Below are 21162 nucleotides of genomic sequence, written 5' to 3'. Positions count from 1 at the left end.
GAAAACTAACATTTATCCATTTCCAAGAAATCATAAACAAATAGTTTTGAGTTGTTATTGTAGATCTTTCCAATCACTATTCCCACAAATTTGTAGTAATATTCTAGCTTGGGTTGTGGATCCTGCCTTCCTTCTTTCTTGTTGAATCCTCTATGGTGATAGGGACCTTTGTATGAGGCTGAGGCTTCCCTTGCATTATCCTGGTGCTCTTCCTTGTTTTCAAGTATAGAGGACCTTGCCTTGGATGCCTCCTTTTGGGCTTGACAGGTGTGCTCAATGTGGCCAATGTTACGACCACTTCTTGCTCAATATTTCATGGAGAGAGTTTGGTTTGATGTCCTTGTTTCTCTATCCCTTGAGCTTTTGAGGCCTTCTTAAGGTTCTCTTTTTCTGCTACTTGTTTCTCTCCTTCTTCTTCGTTAATTTTTGCTTCTTCTTCCTCTGTTTCTATTGCCTCCTCTTCTTCCCTAGTTTCCATTTCTTCTTTTCCTTCTATGCCCCCAACACTAGAGGTTGGTGCTCCCTCTTACTGTGTGGAGGTTGTGTTTTTTGTTTCAATGAAAGTTTCCCTGTCCATATCTACAAATTCAGTCCAAAGTATAGGGTACCTTAAGTAGTTGAGGGCATCCATAACAATCATATTGATGAGGCCATGGTGAGAAATGTGTTAGTGCTTCCCTTCCCTCACTTTTTGGCTCATCTCAATGATAGTCTGTATTAAGAAATAGGGAACACTGAGTCTTTGTGGGATAGGAAATTCTATGTTGAATCTTATCTCATGGAGTAACCTAAAATGGTAGGCATATACAATGCTCAACCTCCCCTAATAGGATATGTATTTTAGAATGTGGTAGGCCACTTCATCCCAGGGGTAAGTTAGGCTCTCCCTTCTCACTCCATGTTTGTCTTCTACAGTTTTTTCTTTCATAATGAAGAAGTTCTTCCTAGCTGTGACACTCACTTCTTTATCCTCCTTGCTCCATCGAATTCCTACAGGTAATGTAGTCACTTTGCTTATGAGTTCAACATTTAGAGAGATGGGAAGGCCTCTAACAACAATGGTGGCACTATGATCCGAAATGATCAAGGAGTGATTTGGAGGATCCAAAATATGCTCAAAGTTGTGGAAAATGATCGAAAATCAAAGTTGTCATATGATTTTGAAACTAGCTTCATTGCGTAGATTTTGTGGTTCTGAATATAACACAACTTGAATGGGAGAATTCTGACTTCGTATGAAGAATTTATGCAAAGTCAAAGTTCAGGTCCAAGTAGGGCAAAAAGTCAAAGGTCAACTGATCAAATTCAAAGTCAACACTCAAGGTTTTGGCAGTCAACGGTCAACTCACATTTCTAGCGGTTAGGGTTCCAAGCTCATGGTTCTGACTGACATGTGGCACTTATAGAGCTTGACAAGTTTCATTGCGTGGTTGGTTGATTTTGGGCCAATCCTGAGGTGACACATGGCCTCATAAGACTGGTCAAAAATTTGTTAGGAAAACTGACATAATGAACATGATTTGATCCTACAAACCTTCCAGGAACAAATATCATGCCTTACGATTGGGCTACATTGGTGGTTCTTGTTATGAGTATTGCGCTGCATATATTTAAACAAGATAAGATTAGTTATAACCACCGCCATATATGGCGAGTCCATAAACCTACCATCATAACCTTTGAAAATTTAATATATGCCAAATTTAATACAACGACCTCTACCAAATCAAAACAAATTGTGTGAAATGAGGATTGAACCCAAGACTTGGAGTTATATAACCAAAATGCTCAACCATTGAGCCAAAAGGTCATTTTTTTGTTTTGTTAATAGTGGCATCTCCTTTTAAGGGCAACAGACAGTGTTTTTGGCTTATTTTAGCCATTTGGAGACCGTTTTGAGCATGAAAAGAGCCGAAATAGGGGTTTTGAGGCCTTATGAATTTACTGGTGGGATCGATTTGGAGATTAGATTTTTATGTACAAGCATTTTGAGCATTTTTAATAAAGAGGCCTCCCCACTAAAGATTGAGCCCAAAGATGTAGGCTTGAAGATAGCCGAACTTCGTTATCAACGTGCTGGTGTCATTGTATCTTGTGTGGTTTGTTATTAATGTTTATTTTATGAAATTTTCTTTCAATTTGCCTATTTCTTTAAATTGAGCTCTTTTTAATGGTGGTTTTTAAACACATGCAAACTCTTTTAAAAGGTTAATAAACTAATCAATTTCAATCGGGATTTAGATCAATTGGTATCAGAGTGAGTTATTGATAGTTTGGTTTAAGTGTGCATGATCACCAGGAGAAAATCGAGACATGGTGAAGGAGAACTTGTTGAAGGAGATCTAGAAGTTGGCTTGAGAAGAAGGACAACTCGAGGAGAAGAGATGGCTGAAGAAGGAAGAGGTGATCATCCTTTTGGATCTGATGCAGAATTTATGGATGCTTTCATGACCTTGCGATCCATGGTTGAGGAAATGTACCATGAGTTCAAAAAGGTGAAAGAGGAAGATAAACCCAAAGATGAGGAAACTAAGGCATCACATTCTGAAAAGCCTAAAGATGAAGGACCATTTGATTCAGGTAAAAAGATAGAAACTGATGATGATAAGAAAGATCTTATTTCTTCTCTTTTTGGTGGTCAACCTGAATCATCTTCTCCAAAACCTTTTCTTAAATTGGATGTGAAATTCGACTTACCCATGTATAATGGTGAAATCAATGCTGAGAAACTTGATAACTGGATTAGACAGATGGAGGTGTATTGTAGTGTGCAATAGATTTCTGACGATGTGGTCAAGATTTGATTAGCATCGCTTCGTCTAGAAGGCACAACACTCATCTGGTGGAAGAGTAAGTTACAACATGGGACTCAGCAGATTGGTAAGATTTTTCCATCATGGAGTGATTTTGTTTTTGCACTTAGAAAGAAATTCTACCCATTGGGATATAAGGAGAAAGCCTTAATAGAATGGAAAAGTATTAAATTTAAGAAAGGAAAATCAACACAGGAATACACAGATGAATTTCGCAAAAAGCCATTAATGATTGATATTACCTTACATACTCAAGAAACTCTAATGACATATATAGGAGGATGATGTAGAAAATCCTGTAGATTCACAAGCTCATGCAATTTACTAAAGCAAAAGACAATAATCTACTTCTACTCTTTACATCAGAAGCACATAAATATTGAGCAAAACAATAATCGACAAGAGGAAGAACATCAATGGCACATAACACAATAAATATCCGAGGAAAGCCACAACTCAAAACCCCACTATCTGTATTGCATTAATCAGAAATCCAAGATGATAATACAATGCTTGTTCTCACAAGAACAATCCCAACACTCAGTAAAATCAATCTCCATCTCACAAGCAAGCTCAAGTCAAATCCAAGCCTCTTCTCTTCTCTCCAAGCCTCCTATTTCCTTGTGTAATTCCTATGGCTGATTAGCCCATCTTAAAGGGAAACCAGTGCATCCAAAACTTTGCAATCCCTTCAAGGATCAGTTCCTGATTTCATGCACCATTTGTACAACTCAGAAAATTCTACAACAAATAGTACACTGTCCCTGCACTCTAGTCTCAAATGGGTCTTTCTCAGAATCAAAATGCATGAGTTTCTGATGAGGGAATCTTTAGTTATTTGGAGTAGCACTAGTTAATGAATTAGTGCACCAATGAACTTTTAATTCATTATTAGTTCCTCAAACAATTTGGAACTAATTTAACTGGACTTAACTCAGTAAAATGAGTTAACTAATTACAACTCACACTTAACCCATCCTGGACTCCTATAATATAGGGAGAACATATACATGACTTCAAAAAGACTTCCAACTTGAAATTCCTAAGTTAGCTAGGTCAAATCACTCTAGTTAACTATTACAAGTTTCTATGAGAATAAAATTTGATTTTAATTCTCAGTTTAATTCAAGGACAAATTAAACTGGAATTTCTAGATTCTATTTTTATCATTTCTTGTTGCTATTTTCAATAGATTACCTAAATATATTCGTAATACTCTATTCATGTTTAGTCCTACTAACCTAGATGAAGTGGTTGTTCAAGCAACTTACATTGAAGCAGGAAAATCTAGAGTTGGTGTATCATCAGAATAAACGTCCAGAAAAGAGGGCAAAGGCAAGGGAAAATCCAAGAGGACAAATTCCATTAAGATGGAAGAGGAGAAGCTCTCTTGCAAGAATTGCAAGAAGGAAGGGCATGATGAAGAACATTGTTGAAAACTACACCTCGACAAGTGACCAAAGTGGTTTAAAGGAAAGAAGGGTAAACAAAAAGCTGCAGCAACAATAGTGCTAACAAATTTGGGTTCAAAATCAGGTGATAAGGCTCAAAATTGCAGTAGGTTTGGTAGGTAAATCTGGTGATAGTAATGTTTCTGATAGTTCATCTGATATCGAAGAATGCAAATTATTTCATATAAGGGTCATTATGAAGCATACTAATATCGACACTTTGTTAGATAACAGGTCTCAAGTTATTCTAATTTCTAAGAAAGTGGTTAAGCAGTTGGGATTAAAAACTAAAAAGCATCATAGAAATCACACATTAAATGGGATGAAAAAAAATCATAAATTTCTAGTAACTAAGAAATGTATCTTACAATTTGCAATCATGTCTCAATTTGTGGATAAGGTCATATGTGATGTAGTTTCACTAGATGCATGTGGAATGGTCTTAGGTAGCCCTTATTTATATGATCGAAAGACAATTTTCTATAGGGAACAAAATCAATATCATTTGTTTAAAAGGGGAATTGAATATATTGTGCATTCTCATCCTATAAAGGCAACAAAATATTTTCAAACAATGGAACAGTTAAAGAGGGCAGCTTATGCAAGTAAAACTATGTTTGTACCATCAACGACACTTAAGCATAAAATAACTAAAACAAATTAGAAAAATGTGCTTAAGGAATATGAAATTGTACAACAAGTATCATTGCATGATAAGTTGAGTTGTGTTCCAGTTATGAAGAGTCAACAGGGTACAATTTCATTTATGTCAGTATGTTCAGTGTTGTTATTCAGCTTGCTTCTTTTCAACAGTATGTGGGTTATAACAACAAACATGGATGTAGATATGGATGGAAAATGGAACAATGTGCTTTGCAATTTTTATGTTGTACTGATGATTGTGTGGATGAGTAACATGTACAGATTCAAAATAGGTTGGCCCAAAGATACTAGGTAGGTGGAGAGACATTGTCTTCACCTTCAAACAGTATAGACAACCTTTTGGTGGTCCAAAAGGTCTTAGTGGGGAGGAATGATTTGAAATGATCAAGGAGTGATATGGAGGATCCAAAACATGCTCAAATTTCTGAAAGATTCTTTAAAATAAAAGTTTTCAAATTCTTTTCAAACTAGCTTCATTGCATAGATTTTGTCATTTTGAATCTAACATGACTTAAATGGGTGAAATCCGACTTCGTATGAAGAAGTTATGCAAAGTCAAAGTTCAGGTCCAAGCAAGGCAAAAAGTCAAAGGTCAACTGGTCAAAGTCAAATTCAACGCTTAGGGTTCCGACAGTCAATGGTCGACTCAGGGTTCTAGTGGTCAGGGTTCCAAGTTCATGGTTTCAATCGACATGTGGCACATCTAGAGCTTGACAAGTGTTGTTGCATGGTTGGTTGATTTTGGGCCAATCCTTAGGCGACATGTGGCCCTATCGGAGGGTGACACATGACATGTTCCATTGATCAGGGTTCCAAGCTCATGGTTCTAGCTGATAGGTGGTGCTTCCAGAGCTTGACAAGTGTCATTGTGTGGTTGGTTGATTTTGGGCCAATGCTTAGGCGACACATGGCCCTATCAGAGGGCGACACATGACATCTTCTGTCGGTCAGGGTTCCAAGCTCATGGTTTTAGCTGACACGTGGTGCTTCCAGAGCTTGACAAGTGTCATTGTGTGGTTGGTTGATTTTGGGCCAATCCCTAGGCGACACCTGGCCCTATCGGAGCGCAACACGTGGCCTCATAAGACTGGTCAATTTTTTTTTAGGAAAACTGGCCAAGATTTGATCCCACGAACTTTCAACAAAAAATATCGCACCTTACCGTTGGGTTAGAATGGTGGTTCTTGTTACAACTATTGTGCTGCATATATTTAAATGAGATAAGATTAGTTATAACCACCATCATACATGTCTCTCCGCCATACTCTGCATATTTGTCAACATATCTGCTCCGCCAGTTATGGATAGGCCATGGGCCATATTATTAATGTAATACATCATATGTGGTATGGTGTGGGGTGGTGAGTCCACAAACCTCGCCACCATAACCTTTGAAACTTTAATATATGCCAAATTTACTACAATATATGCAAAATTTAGTACAACGATCTCTGCTGAATCAAAAAAAATTTGTGCAAAATGAAGATTGAACCTGTTATGAAACTAGCTCAAGAAAAAGATAGAAAAGATAGATCAACGCCTTAGAATTCAGCCTCTTCAAGGGGGCAACCTCCTTTACATTACATAAATGAAAAAGTCTTCGATGATTCAAATGACAAAACCTCCTTTCTATATATAGGAGTCTAAGGAGTCACAATATAACCCATCCGACCTAACAATAATAATATAAAGCCACAAAAATAACAATAGAGGGATTCTATGGGGCACAATAATAACAATATGGGGACAATAGGGGCACAACAATATTAATAAGGGGTACAACTACAATAGTAATGGGGTAATCACTAGTATTATAGGGACCCAACATGCCCCTCTCCTTCAAAAAAGTGTTGTCCTCAACACTTGAGTAGTTCTGGATGCTTCTGTATAAAATTTCATCCTCCCATGTGGAATCTTCAGCGGATAAGTTCTTCCACTTGATAAGATACTCCAAAATTGATCGATTTCGTAGCTGTCAAGTTCTTATTTCTGTGACTGCTTCCGGTTCCAATATAATTTTTCCTTCCTCGTCAAGTTCTGGCAATATTGTTTGAACTGGGAGCTTGTCGCCTATAACCTTCTTTAAACATGAAACATGGAAAACTGGGTGCAATCGAGAAGCTGCAGGAAGCTCCAATTTGTATGCCATAGTACCAATCTTTTGCAACACCTTGTACGGACCATAATACTTTGGTGATAATTTATTATCCTTCTTAGCTTGCTTCAGGGACATTTGCTTATATGGTTGTAGCCGTAGGAATACCCAATCACCTACATCAAAACTTATTTCACTGCGATGTTGATCTGCCTGTTGTTTCATTCTATTCTGTGCCAACACGAGGTTATCCTTTAAGAGTTGGAGGACTTCTTGTTGATGTTCGATGTGATGTTCCACTGCTTGAACCTTAGAATTTTCTCTTAAATATGATGTGATGGATGGTGGCTGATACCCATAAAGTGCCATAAATGGGGTCATTTTTGTTGCTGTATGGAAGGAAGTGTTATACCACCATTCAGCCAGAGGCAACCATTTGATCCATTGTGTCTGTTTATCAGATACAAAGCAACGAAGATATCCTTCCAAACATTTGTTTACTATCTCAGTTTGCCCATCATATTGAGGATGATAAGATGAGCTATGAGCTAACTCAGTACCAAGACAAGAAAATAATTCTGTCCAAAAATTTCCAGTGAAAATGGGATCTCTGTCACTTACAATAATCTTTGGGTTTCCATGTAGCTTTTGAATTGTTTCCATAAATGCAGTAGAAACTGTACTGGCTTTAAATGGATGTGATAATGCACAAAAGTGTGCATACTTGGTAAGTCTGTCAACTACCACCATGATGACACTCTTTCCCTCAGACTTGGGTAAACCTATGATAAAATCCATTGAAACCTCCTCCCAACGTTGGCTTGGAATGGATAAAGGTTGTAATAGACCCGGTGTTTAATTGTTTCAACTTTATTTTGTTGGCAAACCAAACATTCCGCCACAAACTTTTGAATATCTGATTTAAGGCCATCCCAAAAAAATTCCTTCTTAACCCTGTGGTAAGTTTTTAAAAATCCTGAGTGCCCTCCTAAGGGAGAAGTGTGCAATTCCATAAGAATCTTTTGTTTTAGCTGGGAATTCTTACAGAGATATAAGCGATCTTTGTACCATAACGAATCATTTTTCCAGCTAAATGTATCAGACGTACTGGAATCTTGTTGTAACTTTCGAATAAGTGCCCACACTTCTTCGTCATTCTTCCATTCCTCCCTTGCTTTGTTTATCCAATCTGGTTGGATAATAGAAATGGCACACAAAAATGCTTCCACATCCTCATCCTTTCTTGAGAGTGCATCTGCCACCACATTTTGCTTCCCTTTTTTGTAGATGATTTCAAAGTCATAACCCAACATCTTTGTGACCCACTTTTGTTGCTCTTCAGAGGATATCTTTGTTCTAAAAAGTATTTAAGGCTATCATGATCCGTTTTTACCTTGAAGTGTCTTCCCATTAGGTAGGGTCGCCATTTCTTAAGTGCATGGAGTATTGCCAACATTTCCTTCTCATAAATAGCTTTGTGTAAAAACTTTCCCTTGATTGGACGACTTTCAAAAGCAATGGGTCTTTCATCTTGCATTAAAACAACACCAATTCCATTTCTTGAAGCATCACATTCCACAATAAAGGTTTTTGTGAAGTCCAGTGTAGCTAAGACCGGTGCTTGGCACATTGCCTCTTTAAGATGTTCGAAGGCCTTTGTTGCTTTTGGAGTCCATGAAAATGCATCTTTCTTCAATAATGTTGTTAGAGGTGCTGCTATTCTCCCATAATTCTTAACAAACTTGTGATAATACCCTGTCAACCGAGAAATCCTCGCAGATGCTTTATGGATGTGGGGATTTTCCATTCCTTAATGGCTTTAATTTTGCTAGGGTCTACCTTAACTCCTTCATGAGATACAATATGACCCAGATATTCCACCTCTTGTACTCCAAAGAAACATTTGGATCTTTTTGCATATAATTGTTTCTCCTCCAATAGTTGTAGCACCCTGTCAACATGTTCAACATGATCCTTCCAAGACTTGCTGTAGATTAGTATATCATCAAAAAATACTAACAAATTTTTTCTAAGGAATGGTTTGAAAATTGAATTCATCAAACCTTGAAATGTTGAAGGTGCATTGGTAAGGCCAAAAGGCATGACCAAAAATTCATAATGACCCTCATGAGTTCTAAATGCTGTTTTCGGAATGTCTTCAATCTTCATTCTGATTTGATGATATCCTGAACGAAGATCCAACTTGGTGAAGTAAATTGATCCATGCAATTCATCTAGTAATTCATCAATGATAGGAATGGGAAACTTATCTTTAATAGTGAGCTTGTTGAGCTCCCTATATTCCGGACACATGCGCCATGATCCATCCTTCTTGTGCACCAATACTACTGGAGTAGAGAAAGAACTTTGACTTGGTTGAATTATACCAGCCTCTAGCATTTCTGCAACCATACGTTCAATTTCACTCTTTTGGGCATAGGGATATCTGTACGGCCTGATGTTTGGAGGAACACTTCCTGGAATCAAATGAATAGCATGATCATGATCACGAATAGGTGGGAGACCTTTGGGAGTCTCAAATACCTTGGAATGATTGTCCAAGACTTTTTGGAGATCTGGAGAAATAGATGATTCCAATGTGGAAACATCTAGCGAACATAATTGTGCAATTACACCTCTTTGTTCCTTTTTTAGAAGCTTTGTCATACCGTTAGAGCTGATTATCTTTCCCGGTTTCCCTGCAATACCCCTTAATTCAACTTCCTTTCCTTCCACAGAAAATTTCATGAAAAGTTCTTGAAAATTAAAAGCTATTGTACCCAAGGATTGTAGCCATTGGACTCCTAGTACAACATCAGCACCTCCCATTGGAATGGAAAGCATTGGGCTAGTCAATACATATTCTCCCATGGATAGCTTGATATTATGGCACTTTCCAGAGCAATTTATTGTTCCTCCATTTGCAACCATCACTTGACACTTTGGTGTTGGATATAAGAAGCAATTCAATTCTTTTGCTACCTTACAATGAATAAAATTGTGGGTACTTCCTGAATCAATCAACACTATTACCTTTTTCTTCTTGATTTGTCCTTCTATCTTGATGGTTTGAGGAGTGGTAATTCCCGCCAATGAATTACAAGATATGGTCGGATTCATTTCTTCTTTATCTAGGCTTTGTTCCTGGAATATATCCTCTTCTTTTGACCTTTCTTGCTCCTTTTCTTCTTCCTCTTCACAATCTATGTAGAATAATTTCTTCTCAGCACACTTATGACCTTTAGTGTATTTGCTATCACAACTGTAACAAAGCCCTTTTGCTCTTTTTTCTTCCAATTGTTGTGGTGTCAACCTTATAGGTTGTGGAAGACTAGGGGCAACAACACTTCCATCTTTATAGTTGTGAGTGGTATGCTTCCTAGTTGCCATAATTTTGCTTTCCATTTTTCTTGCTAACCTGAATGCCTTCTCTAATGAATCAGGTTCCCAAAGGCGAACATCATGTTGGATATTATCCTTTAAAGTCCCTATGAACACATCAATCCTATGCTCCTCTGGAATATTTTTTACCCTTATGTTCAATTTTTGGAACTCCTCAATGTGCTCCATTATTGAACCCTTTTGTTTGAGACTTATCAATTGGCTAAAAAAAGTGTTGCTTTTTGTATCCTCATAATGTGCTGTCAATTCTTCCGTAAAAATTGCCCAAGTGATAATTTGTTTACGAGAACAAAGCCATTGATACCATACAAACTGATTTGGTTCCAAATATAAAGTTGCAATATGTACCTTTTGTGTGTTTTGCACATTATTGAGATCGAAAAATTGCTCCATCTGTAATATCCATGTTGCGGGATCCTTGCCATCAAACTTCCTCATATCGATTTTTGGAATATGGTGGGTCTTCGATCCCACATTAGAGTCTATGAAATCATGATTAACATTTCTTTTGTTCGCATCATGAGTTTCCTTTACTACCTTTTCACCATTAGTAAGTATTTCTTGTAGAAAATTTGTCTTCAAATCTGCCATGTCTCTCTTCAAATCTGTCTTCAAATCTATCTTCAAATCGTCCATCTTAGCTTCCACGCCCTTTATCTTAGCTTCTATTAGCTTTTGTGAGAGTGACATTTGTTGCACCTGGTCTTGTAATTTTGATATATCATGTAGCATTTCTTCCTCTTCTTCATGAGTCATGCTAGAGCTTTCAGGTTGCTTACTAGGTGTTTGCATTTTCTTTCCTCGGGGCATCAGTTACCAATAATAATGCTCTACTAAGCCCTTTGAATTCCTTCAAAATAAATTTTCAAACCAAGCTTAAGCAAAAATTTAAAAAAATCTACACACCTTTTTTCACTTGGTAGGAGCTCGATATTGCCTCTGATGTATCTCTGTACTTTCGAATCATCTAGTTCTGAAATTGTGATCTGAAGTAGCTCTCTGTGTCCTCTTTCCAATGCCACTAGTGTGATCCAAATTGGATTCTCCAAGGAAGAGTTATGCGAAATCTCCCACAGTGACCTGATTATAGACTAGTTCAGTAGAGCGAACTTGTACGACATGCCACGAGTCACTGTTTCGACCTTTGGCACTGAAAAATATATAAAAGAAACTACAGTCCATCCTCTTTCTGTACCTTCTTATGAAATTTCAATCCATGCTCAGAGAGAAAGTTATGACGATTTTCCCCAGGTCACCTGTTTGGAATATAATTCAAGAGTCTGCAAAAAGACCAACTTCCTGAGATCATATCTCCGCAAATATAGCGTAAAAAGCTCTGAAATTCGGATCTGAGATTTAGCATGATGTGTTCTCAAATGGGTTTTTTTTTTAGCTTCTGAAAAATCGTAGAAAAAAAGTTATTGCAAAAATTCCATGATGACCTGTTTGGAGCAGCGAAACCCTAGAATCCAAAGCTCTGATACCAAATGTTATGAAACCAGCTCAAGAAAAAGATAGAAAAGATAGATCAACGCCTTAGAATTCAGCCTCTTCGAGGGGGAAACCTCCTTTACATTACATAAATAAATAATTCTTCGATGATTCAAATGACAAAACCTCCTTTCTATATATAGGAGTCTAAGGAGTCACAATATAACCCAGCCGACCTAACAATAATAATATAAAGCCACAAAAATAACAATAGAGGGATTCTATGGGGCACAGTAATAACAATATGGGGACAATAGGGGCACAACAATATTAATAAGGGGTACAACTACAATAGTAATGGGGTAATCACTAGTATTATAGGGACCCAACAGAACCCTGGACTTGGATTTATATAACTGACATGCTCAACCATTGAGCCAAAAGGAAGTTTTGTTGTTTTGTTAATAGTGCCATCTCATTTTAAGGGTAGTAGATAGTGCTTTTGCCTTATTTTAGCCATTTGGAGACCGTTTTGAGCAAAGAAATAGTCAAAATAGGGGTTTCGAGGCCTTCTAAACGTACTGGTGGCATTACTTTATTGAGATAGAGCGTAGATTTTGATGTACAAGCATTTTGAGCGTTTTTAATAAAATGGTTTCCCCACTAAAGACTGGGCCCGAAGACATAGGCTTGAAGATAATCGAACTTCGTTATCAACGTGATAGTGTCATTGCCTCTTATGTGGTTTGTTGTTAATGCTTATTTGCTACAATTTACTTTCAAGTTTCATATGTATTTAAATTGGGTTCTTTTTTATGGTGGTTTTTAAACACATGCAAACACTTTTAAAAAGTTAATAAACTAGTATCAGAGCACCAGTTAACCAAGTTGCAAGAATGGGAAGGAAAAAGAGTCTTCAAGGGCTAGAGGAACATAATTTAGCTCTTCAGATGGATAACATAGAATTGATAAGGATTTTATAGATAGCTGAAGAGGAGAAGAGACACATGCACTTTGTTTTGCAACAAGTGTTTAATGAGAAAGTTGCAGAAAGCTCTACTCCAGTACCAGCAAGAGAAACCTCCAAAATGAGGCCAGTATGTGGTCATGGTTCAAATAGTGGTTTTGGACCATATGTGGAATATGTTTCATGTACATTTTGCAAAAATATTCAAGAAGCACACCATATGATAGTGGATAAGTGTGGGTGGCTAGAGTCATCTACAAGTTGGCCATCATCGTCATCATCAAAAGTTCAAAGGATGAATGACAAATTTAAGGAGGTAATTAGCATCTCAAGTTCCATTCCTTTCGTTTATATGCATAACAACTCTTTTGTAGCGTTCGAGCAACATATCAAAGGCATAGGTATGAAGTTGATTTCCAAGATGGGATATGAAGGTGGAGGCCTTTGCATAAATGACCAAGGTATTACCAATCCAATTATGGTTGAGGAGAGACCAAAGTATTTGGGATTGCTATATGGTTGAAGGGAGTTTGCAGAATGCTCCAAATGACTTGAAGTACATCAACCATCTGAGCATGAGATGTCACCACCTTATGACAATCGTCGAAGCTGCAACTTTAGAGACAGATATAATCCTCAAGAGTGTTTTCCAATGCATGGAAATTTTGAATACTTGTGGAATCAATACCCTTGTACATTTTCTGATGCTATTGACCATTGTGTGGATGTATGTGAGAAACATATGATAATGGTTAAAAGAATGAACCAAAATTTAGGCATCAAGCATAATGACTTTCTTTCGCATGAGAGAACTTCTATGTCAGCAAACAAGAAGAAGTTTTTCAGTTCTCATTGCAAGGTGAATGGAAATGACATTGAACAATGTGGGAAGTTGCACCGCTTTGTTAACAGAAAGTTAAAGAGATTATGCTACATAATGCAAGGGAAAAAAAAGGTGGCAAAGAGGAATCACAACACTCCTAAGCAACCTTCAAGACAAGATGATGCAAGAAGAGAACCCATGAGCCTAGGAGAGGCAAAGTTTGGGTAGACTTATGGTAAAGTTGTTTTGTAAAATTTTGTAAATACTTGTTGTCATTACCTATTTAGGTACTTTTGTAAAGTGAACATTCATTATCACTATGTTCAACAAGTATATTTTTTCATTGATGTATATATTGACTTGTTATAGTCCACATGTTAAGGACTTTTGTGGTTGTACAAGATTGTCATTCAAAGTTGTCTACAAGTTGTCATATGTTCACTGATACAAGTATTCAATTTGAAACTTGTGTGAATTGAATATTTATTCTTAAGATTGTTTAAGATGACTATGTATTGTAGGAAAGGTCAATAATATCATGGAAAATTTTGCAGCAGCATACTTTTCATGTACAATCTCAGCTTGAAGACGTTAAATAAAATTTATTTTGTTTCTGATTTCCAAGATGGGATCAAGTTTGTCTTCAACAGTTTAGAATTCAATATCAAGTGTTTTTTGGAGCTGTGCAAAGATGAGAGTATAGAAAATGTTCAGATTCCACTCATCAGTATTGTGTTCCTATGATCTGTTATTGAATGTTAGTTTTGCTGTGCTAATTTCAATTACAAATTTATAAACACATGCTTGTCCATTGCTTCCTATGCATAGGTTTCTTTAGGTTGTTTGTGTATGTAAATAGGTAAATTTCATCAAGTTTAATGTGACATTCATGAGAAAAAAATGCATAAAAGAAAAATGTTGAACAAAAAGCAAAAAAAGGTACAACAAACCATCAATTGAACACTTTAACACAATGTTTTGATTAAGGAGTTCACCCCTCCTGGGCTACATCTCCTTGGTCCAACTTCCATGGCTTGGGCCTCTATATTAGCTCAATATGGAAAAAATGTTGTTTAAAAAGCTCTACTACTCTTGATACCTGCACCAATGTGTTCAGAATGTCGAAATTAGCTAGGAACACATTTTCCTGAGCTCAATTTGGTCGAAAAATGCTCCAGTTATGGCTCAAACAATTTCTCCCTAGAAATCTCCTCCAAATCTGGAAAACTTCAGTTAATCCAACTAAAATTGGGGGCAGTTCCAGATTTGGTGGAATCCGCCAAAATCTCTGCCAACAGTGAAGGACATTTAATTAGTGCTTAAGTACAGTTAATTAGTGCTAATTACCTTTTAATATTAAAATGCTCTAGTTATGGCTCAAACAATTTTTCCCTAGAAATCTCCTCCAAATCTGGAAAACTTCAGTTAATCCCACTAAAATTGGGGGCAGTTCCGGATTTGGTGGAATCCGCCAAAATCTCTGCCAACAGTGAAGCACATTTAATTAGCGCTTAAGTGCAGTTAATTAGTGCTAATTACCATTTAACATTAAGCGCCTTTAATTTAGGGATAAGCCTGAGTAATTAGACTAAGCACATTTTAGCGCTAAATTATTGGTAATTCGTTGGCTAGGTGCACTCTTGGTCATGATGGAAGGTTATAGGACGCTGTTTTGTTTGGGGGCTGGGGCTAAGCACTGACCCCTTCCCCACATGCACTTTACAATGAACCTTTAACATGAAGCACAATGCCATATATTTTAAGATCTAATGTTGTGGTGTTATGGTAGCCTGTGTGCATTGTGGAGAGGAGGTCACGGGTTCGACCCTGAACTCCACCAAAATTTTTCTCCTTTGCGCTTGAGTCTGCCTAGGACATTGGGAGGTGCCACGTGGCATTCTCTCATTGGCCCAGAATTAACCAATAAAATTGTGCTAACACACTTGCCACATCACCAAGATGCAACCAATCACACTGTGACACTTGGTGAGATACGATTGATCCATTGACCACAGTTGACCCTACCTAGTCACTTTCCACGTCAGCAGTACAAATTGTTGACTGTGCAGTGACTGGCCATTTTTTGTTTTTGCAACATTTTTCATGTTTAGCAAAGTGAACAAAACTCAATAACTTCCTCATACGAACTCGGTTTTCAGTGAAACGAATTACATTAGGACCATTTTTTCGAGACGGACGCGGTCATTCATGTTTTGAGCCATTTCAAGAACTTTTATTTTTGAGCTAAATACTAAGCGCCTAATCATTCCTCCCCACTAGAAGCCTTTTGGACCCCAAAAGATACTATCAATTTTTTAGCAGGTGAGGGTACAAATCCCTCACCTTCTTGATCTACAACCATTTGGCTTTAAAAGGCTTTTGTACCTTGAGTCCCACTCTAAGGTATTTGACATTCCCTCTCTTCAAAGTTCTGATTCTTCTGTCAAGTATGAGATATTGCTGAAGCTCATCTAATTATTCTAGTGAGAAATAATCTATTGATGGCAGCTGAACATGCTCTCCTTGATCATCAATCAAAGGAGGTTCAAATAATCTCAAATTCTAAACATTAACAACAAAGTATATTTTCATATAAGGAGTCAAATCAAGCTTAAATGCATTGTTACCAATATTTTCTAGAATTTTGAACGGACCATAATGGATTGGCTTAAGCTTTTTACCTTCCCCTTGAAGTCTCTCTTTGCTAATATATAACCAAACTTTGTCTCCAACTTGAAATTTGTGAGGAACTTGGTGTTTGTCAGGCCTTGCCTTGTAGCTGCTTTGAATTTTCTCAAGCTGTTCCTGCATTGTATGATGTATCAACTGAATTTTCTCTATGAACTTCCTTGCCTTATTGATGTCACTGTGACCATTGATGGTGACATATTTGTCAAAGATGAAGTCCAATGGCGATTTTGGCAAGTACCCAAAACATGCCTCAAATGGCGATGTGTTTGTAGAAGAATGCTTTGCCATGTTGTATGCATGTTGTATGTAATGCAACTGTTCATCCCACAACTTGGGATGTTTGTTGCAATATCCTCTAAGAAGATGAATGAATGTTCTGTTGACCACCTCGGTTTGTCGATCTATTTGTGGATGAAAGTTTGTACTCTTCTTCAACTTTGTGTCCATCATGTCCCACAAATTTGACCAAAAAATCCCAACAAATCGAGAATCTCAATCACTTACAATGGAAGTAGGAAGACCAAAATGAACCCAAATGTTTTGGAAGAAGATGAGCTGTTTGTTCAGCTGTAATTTGCTTTTTACATGGTGTTAGTATACACATTTTGCTGAACTTGTCTACAACTACATACAAGCAATCATCAACTTTCCTTGACAATTGAAGACCTCCTACAAAATCCATTGAGATACTCTCCCATGGATGTGAAGGTACCAAAAGTGGAGTGTACAATCCTAGTTTCCTATTACTAGGCTTACTTGTTGCACACAAAGAAAATCCTCTTATGAAACGAGATACATTATCAAACATGCATGGCCAACAATAATACCTTTGGAGATTCTCTACTATCTTTCCTACACCAAAGTGTCTAGCAATCAATGAAGTGTGCACCTCCCTTATGATATGATTTCTTTCTCCCCGTGGAATACACAACTGCCCAAGTGACGCAACAAAATGTTATGTACATGATAATCCAACTCTTCAATTTGGTTTCCTTGACTCAAGCTGGCATACACATCTTAAAAGTCACTATCATATGCATATTGTTCAATGTAACTTTCATGTAAAACATAATTTTGCTTGAGTATAACAGATGAATTTATAATAGGCCTTGAAATCATATCAACTACCTTATTGTAGATTCCCTTTTTATACTTGATAACCAAATGAAACTGTTGTAGAAAACCCATCCATATGAAATGTCGTGACTGCTGCAACTTTGACTGTGACTGTAAGTATTGCAATGGTTGATGGTCTGTATGGATAATGGTCTCCTTCCCCATCAAATATCACTTCCATTTCTTAACACTTGGTACCAATGCGTAAAGTTATTCTCCATAAGTGGGATAGTTAGTTACAACTCCATTAAAAATTTCAGAACAAAATGAAATCTCCAAGATGGAAGAGTTCATGTGTAACAAAATGAATGGTGGAGTAAAGGTGTATACCATAGTATGTACGGATTGTATCAGAAATATAATGAATATTGCAACTTACCATGCTGCATAAGAACTGCTCCCATGGCATAATCGCTAGCATCCGTTTGAATCTCAAATGGATGTCTAAGATCCGGAAGAGCCAATATTGGTGCTGAATTGATCTTTTGCTTCAAAGCATCAAATTCTTTTTGCTGTACATCTCCCCCATGGAAGACTTCCTTGACACTTGTTAATGCATGTAATGGAGCTGCAATGGAAGAAAAATTAGAAATAAATTTCCTCCAATATTGTGCTACCCCTAAAAAGCTTCTTACCTCTGTAACTGTATTGGTCTTGGGCAAATTGAGAATGACCTCAACTTTAGAGGGGTCGATCTTCAACTCACCTTCTCCAACAATCTGTTCCAAATAAAGAAGTCTTGCCAACTTCACACTTCGACATCTTTTAAAACAACTGTTCTTTTCTCAAGACATTAAGTACTTTGTTTACATGCATGACATGTTCATCTCTGGATTTGTTGAATATGAGTATATCATCTAAGTACACAATGACAAAGTCATCTAGAAATGGTCTCAATACATCATTCATAACTCTCATGAAAGTAGCTGGAGCATTTGTAAGACCGAAAGGCATAACAAGCCACTCAAACAATCCTTGTTTAGTTTTAAATGATGTTTTCCAAATGTCCTCTTAAGCTATTCTAACTTGATGATAACCACTTCATAAATCTAACTTAGTGAAATACTTTTCATACCTCAACTGATCAAGCAAATCATAAATTCTTGGGAGTGGATAACGATTCTTTACCGTGATTTTGTTTAGTGCACGAAAATCCACACATGCACCAAGTCTCGTCCTTCTTTGGTACCAAAACAATGGGCGAACCACATGGCAAAGTAGATGGGTGTATGATACCTTTGTTCAAAAATTATTGAATTTTCTTCTTGATTTCCATGCTCTCCATAATCGACATGCGATACATGCCAATGTTTGGAAGTGGAACATCTTGCTGCAGCTGTATCTCATGCTGAATTCCTCTCTTGGGAGGTAACCCCTTTGGTTCCTGAAACATCTCGCCATGCTTGCTTACCACATCAAACAAATCAGATTTCAATTTGTCATCACAACCTTCAAAAGATTCATAATCAATATCATTCTTTTTCTTGATCATGAGAAGCACAAGATTTTTACTTGCATTTACTAGTCTCTTCATCTGTCCTGCGTTCACCAAAGAAATGTTCAGATTTTTGCGATGGACTCTCACAATGTACTCCACCCCATTCTTGAGCAATAAATATTTGTTTTCATGGCGACCAAATACCACTTTCCTATCATACAAATATGGACTACCCAAAATGATTCCTGAGATGTCAAGTGGAACTACATCTAACTCAACTTCGTCAATGAACTTTTCAGTAATGGCGAACTTGAATAAACACTTCCTTGTAACCTATAAATTTGCATTATTGACTATCCAACCCAATGTATATGGCTTATGATGAAGACGGTTTCAAGGTTGAGCTTTTTGACCAAGTCTTCTGAAATTAAGTTTGATTGTGATCCACTATCAAATAATGCATCAATCTTTATATGATTTGACATTACCCTTACATTAAACAACTCTATTCTTGATTCTTCATTTGGAGTGTTGTTTTGACTGTTTGAGGAACTATTGCTTGCAACAAATTCTTTCCCTTTTGTGACCATGGCTGAAATCTTGGTCTCATAACCAGAATCTGATCCAAGGTCATGTTGTGTGGTAGTGGTCGTCTTTTGTTTTCCCTTATTATTTTATTTCTTGGGCATTAATTCGGGATGTAATTTCCAACAATGGGCTTCATCATTCCCAGCTTTGGAATAATGTTGGCATATGGTTTTTTCCCCTTCTTTCTTCACACTTTCATTCTTCTTTCCCTTCCATTTCCCCCCCTTCTCTTTCTCCTTACCCTTGAAAGGCTTCTTCTTACTACCCTCTTCCCGAATGTTATTTCCCCTTGCTTCAAGGTGTGTGGCTTGCACACATACCTCATCCAAATTGCTTGGATTGAACATAAGGATAATATGTTTCAGATAGGAATGTAAACCCCCAATATATTTCAACATTGTCTCTTGGGAATTCAAATTTACTCCTAACAACAAAGCCCTCTTTATAAACTCCTGGGTATAGTCTTAGATTGTTTGGCCTTTGAGTTGCCTAAAATTCTGCCAACTCATAATGGATTTTTGTATATAGGCTAAAGGGTAAAACTGTCTTTTAATTACAGAAACAAATTCAACCCAAGAAATGGATATCTTACCACGAATTCACATTTCCTCTTGAGTCTTTGCTTCCCACCAGACTAATGCTACTTCTTCTAGCCTCAATGAAGCCAACTGGATCTTTATGTCATCTTCTTGAAGGTTCTGAATTCTACAGTATACCTCCAATTGTCTAACTTTTTTGCATTCACTTCACCATTGTACATGGGAAGTTCAAACTTAATGTCCAATTTGAGTAAGGGAGTTTTTCCTTTTGGGGTTTTTGAATGAGTATGGGCAGTTTCGGTGGTGGTAGTGGTAGATGATGTTGTATGTGATGATGAAGATGATGAGGAAGATGATGAGGATGGTGGAGATGGAGGTGGCTTTCCACCATTACCCTTTGAATCCTTATTCTCATCTTTTTTTATCCTTTGAGCTTCCTTCTCCATGTGGAGGCTTAGAACTCTCTCCAACCATTCTAGTGTTCCTCTCTTCATAGAGGACTTTAACCATCTCAGTTAAAGTATAGAACGATTTTGTGAATTCTTCCTCTTCTGAAGAAGGACCTTCAAGCTTTCTTTCTCCAGACATAATGGTCGTGGATTCAGGCTCAGAAACTGGTACTGCTTGTACCTCTTCAATCTCAATAGAAGGCAAAACTTGAGGTGTTTCACGTGCAGCTAGAATTGGAACTTTGGGTCATGGAGATTGTGGCCTTATGGCTTTCCTTCTTCTGGGCATTACCTCAGGAGTCGCAACCAAAAATTTCCCTTCTCCTCTCTGCAGCTTTAACCTTGTAAGCATCACAATTTTGCAACCATTAAAACCCTACTTGCACAAAACTCAAGCAATCAAGAAAATAAACCTTTCCTCTGTTACCAACTTGATCTGTTATTGAATGTTAGTTTTGCTGTGCTAATTTTAATTACATATTTATAAACACATGCTTGTCCATTGCTTCCTGTGCATAGGTTTCCTTAGGTTGTTTGTGTATGTAAATAGGTAAATTTCATTAATTTTAATGTGACATTCATGAGAAAAAATGCATAAAAGAACAATGCCGAACAACAGTAGCAAAAAGTACAACAAACCATCAATTGAACACTTTAAGAGAGTATTTTGATTAAGGAGTTCACCCCTCCTGGGCT

Source organism: Pinus tabuliformis, chromosome 4_1, assembly GCF_031772625.1.
Source record: "Pinus tabuliformis cultivar Carrire ecotype Pingquan chromosome 4_1, CPIR1, whole genome shotgun sequence".
NCBI lineage: Eukaryota > Viridiplantae > Streptophyta > Pinopsida > Pinales > Pinaceae > Pinus > Pinus tabuliformis.
Note: the sequence above shows the minus strand (reverse complement) of the source record.